Genomic DNA, 4,356 nt, shown 5'->3' on the forward strand with positions numbered 1-4,356 from the left:
TTTCAACTTTACAATTATTTGTTACTTTTTTGTTTATCCCGTAATATCTCAGGAAAATACAGGAGGTTTGTAACCTATTCATGTATTTCATGGACTGATTTTAAAGCTTCCAGAATAATAACAAAATGCAACAGGCCAAAAAAAATAGACCTTTTTAAAAATGTTTTAGGAAACTACATTCCCGGTAAGTTTTAATCACAGAGTCTGCTCTGTTCTCAGCCGGGCGCAGAAGTGAGGGGCTGTGTTAGGGATGTGTGAGCACCATGCAGTGTGACCCTGACCCCGCCCCAGGCCTGCACAGATAGGCTGTTTATTTTAGGGAGCCTCTGCACTCAATACCACTGCTCTCACTTGTGGATAAAAACAGCTGCCTTGTTTTGTTTCTGCCTGCATGGGGGCACACTGCAGCGCAATCCCGACACACAAGTCCATCTTAAGGTCAGTCTTCTTTACTGACCCGGGCCGCTTCTAAAAACAGGAGAAAAAACTCTAAGGATGTACAGAGAAAACATACATATAGGCCTATAGGTTAAAACGAAATGGGATGGGAATGGATCACACACTATCTACCAACTGAAATATGGCTAAAGTTGTGCATGTAGTTTCAGATTTGTCTCTTAAAAAGCTGCAGAGAATCAACAGCATTCTGGAAAAAACTACTTAACTTACATGGAAAATCTTTCCATAGACTCCAGGCATTTATTCAAGACATAAAAACCTGGATGACTCTAAACTTTCTGCTTCTGAATGCAGAAAAATCAAGTTATTGACTTATGTCACTTCATTTGGATGGGATCAAATTAAATTAAAGTTGCTAACTATTTTTTTTTTACTATTTTTGCATTAAAACCTTTTTCAAAGTTTTATTTCTGGATCGCATCTCAATTTTAAATTTCAATTTTGAAATATTATGTTTGTTTGTTTTTTTTTTTCAAATTTCCATTCAATAAATATGCAATTTTCCTGTGACAATAATAGAACTGAATGGATCCCATTAAGGCAGAAATTGCGCCAACTTCAGCCTTTTAAAGTTTCCATGACTTGACTGTGAATGTGCACAGGCACCATGTTTGTCTCTGTTAGTGTTTGTTATTATACATGGATGAATGTAAATAAACATAAGGATGTCAAATACTTATAAGTTGAAGTAGTTCTCTGTTTTGACTAAAATGTTTCTGCTGACTGAAAGTAATGTTAACATTATTTAGTGGAAAAGACAGCCTCTAGGCTCAAATCGGTTGATCTGTCAAGAGAGATAAAAATGAGGGTAATGGTATGGAGGTTTTCCATGATCAAATACCTGGAGCTAATTAAAGATCAATCTTAAAGACTGCAGGACTTCTTTTCTATTTTACTAATACATTTATTATAACTGATTATAGTTAATAGCAGTGGTGTCAAAAGTACACACATTTGTTACTTAAGTAGAAGTTTAGATACTGCAGTTTAAAAACACTCTGGTAAAAGTTGAAGTATCAACTTGACCTCTTTACACAAGTAAAAGTGAAAAAGCATGTGCTCCATAAACTACTTAAATTGTAAAAGTATAAAGTAGCCTTTAAAAAAGAACAGCCAGATGCCACTATATGAATTGAAAGCAAAATTTTTCGACTATATCGAAAAATTCTTTGAGATAGGGCCAAGGATGAGGGATGTCATGTTGGTCTCCATCTCCCGATACGCTCTCCCCTGTGTCCGACCTTTCAGACATTTCAGATTCTTTTTCTGAATCCCACATTGTAGCATGGCATAGACAATTCACGTTAGCAGTTTGAAGAACACCTGCTTGCTTCTGATGATTTCCTTTAGCTAACCAATGAGTGTTTGCGTTATATGACTCGTCCAATTACACTAGTTTTCACTAGATGTGGATGGAGCCAATGATCTGCATTGGATGGTGCACATGACGTGAAATAAATATTTATAGACATTAAGCCGAAGCCAAGAGTAACGAGTAATGTTTGTTTTAAAAATGTAAGGAATAGAAAATACAGATACTTGTGTGAAAATGTAATGAGTAAAAGTCAGAAGTAGGAAGAAAAATAAGTAATGGAGTAAAGTATAGATACCTAAAAAGTATGCTTAAGTACAGTAACAAAGTATTTGACACCTCTGGTTAATAGACTACATGTTTTTTATATGAATATTCAACATAAGAAATTATGTATTTATATTCCTTCATTGTTCTCTTATTTTGGGAGGTACCTGACCCATTTCCTAATAGACAAACTAACACATTTCTTGATTGATTATCTTTTTTCTATCAAGAACTGCCATAGGTATAAATAACTTTGACTATAAATATACTATCTGATATGACCTTTTCCAAGCACAAAAAAAGGGAAAATGTTTGGGGATTAACGTTTTTAAGCCAATCAAACTGAATTCATATAAATCTGATTAATCTGCATAGTGATCCAAAACTAAGACCCACAATCAACAAAGTCAGGCTTTGATTTATCTCTGGAAATTTGGCTTTGACTGAAAAAAGGAATGAATGTGTCATAATTGTAGGATTTTGGTTTTAACTGATGTTTTGAAACTTCAGCAACAAGCTCTTTTTATTCCTCAAACAACATTCGTGTTAATCGAGATAATCCACATCCACTCTCAGGAATTTTAATAGGGATTGTTTCTTTTTGTGGGAAACGAAATGAAGTGAAAACTTTGGCCATGATGGCAATAGTTGGATAGTCAGATTCCACTTTGGGTAAGTAAGAACACATGGCTTCTGCTCTGTTCGGTTTGGTTCAAGGCAATTTAATTGAATTAGGTTACATTTAAGTAGAAAACATAGAAATGTCAGCGTCAGATGGATCATACAGATGAAGAGGCAAAGCCCAGCAACGGGATCACACCGTGCAAATAAAAGTCTAACAGCTCAACTTGGATCTTCATCATGTCAACATAACACATATCTAAACATCATTCCTATCAGTTTTCTTTATCAAATATATTTCTTTCATGAACTTGTGTTCTGTTATATATATCTTTATATCTTTTATATATATTTTATGGGGGCAAATAAAAAATTAAACTGTTTATACAATTCAGTTAAATTAACTTCAATTATAAAATAGTTAATTGATCCCAAAAAGAGAAATTAAATGTTGCTGGGTTTTTTTTTTCATGAGTTGATGCTGATATTTATAGCTGTAGGCAGAAAGGAAATTAAATAAACATTTCTTAAAAGATAAAATGTCTATTTAAGAATTTAATTTAAAATAAAAGCTGTTATTTCACTTGTATTAATTCTATTATATTTTAATCATATTTAATTCAATATATTTTGAACAATTTAAATTAAATAGTAATTTTGATGTATTTTGAAATAATCTATTTTGAATCTTCTCTTAAAACATATTCTAACTCTTTCACTTTTAACTCAGTTTGAGAAGTTGTTTTTTTCTTTTCTTTTATCAATTTCAATACACATTTTTAATTATTGTGCAATTTTTTAAAATTAGTTTTTAACTGGTGTACAGCCTTTTGGTCAACAGTGTTGTTTTTAAGGTGCTTTATATAGTGCCTTGCGAAAGTATTCAACCCCTTTGAACCTTTCGACCGTTTGGCACATTTCAGGCTTCAAACATAAGGATGTTATTTTTTGTCAAAACTCAACAACAAATGGGACACAATTATGAACTAGAAAAAATTTATTGGATATTTTAAACTTTTTTTAAGAAATAAAAAACTGAAAAATTGGGTGTGCAAAATTATTTAGCTTCATTGAGTTAATACTTTGTAGCGCCTCTTTATTCTGTGATTAGGACTTAAAGTCCCTTGGAGTTTGCCTCTATTAGTTATGTAAATTGAGACTGAAATTGTTGCCAATTCTTCTTTGCAGAACAGTTTCAACTCAGTTAGGTTGGATGGAGAGTGCTCATGAAAAGCAGTTTTCGGTTCTTTCCACAGATTCTCCATTAGATTCAGGTCTGGACTTTGACTTTGCCATTCTAACACCTGGAAGTGTTTCTTTATGAACCATTTCTTTGTAGATTTTGCTTTATGTTTTGGACCATTGTCTTGTTGGAAGATAAATCTTTGTCCCATTTCAGGTCTTTTTCAGACTCCAACAGGTTTTCTTCCAGAATGCTCCTGTATTTGGCTCCATCTGTCTTCCCATCAATCTTAACCCTCTTCCCTGTCCTTGCTGAAGAAAAGCAGGAAAAAACCATGATGCTGCCACCACCGTGTTTAAGAGTAGGGATGGTGTGTTCGGTGTAATGAGCTGTGTTGCTTCTACCCCAAACAAAACTTTTTGCATTGTTGCTTAAAAGTTTCATTTTGGTTTCCTTTGACAAGAGCACCTTCTTCCACATGTTTGCTGTCTCTTCCAGGTAGCTAGTGGCAAAC

Source organism: Cyprinodon variegatus, unplaced genomic scaffold (assembly GCF_000732505.1).
Source record: "Cyprinodon variegatus isolate N-32 unplaced genomic scaffold, C_variegatus-1.0 Scaffold686, whole genome shotgun sequence".
NCBI lineage: Eukaryota > Metazoa > Chordata > Actinopteri > Cyprinodontiformes > Cyprinodontidae > Cyprinodon > Cyprinodon variegatus.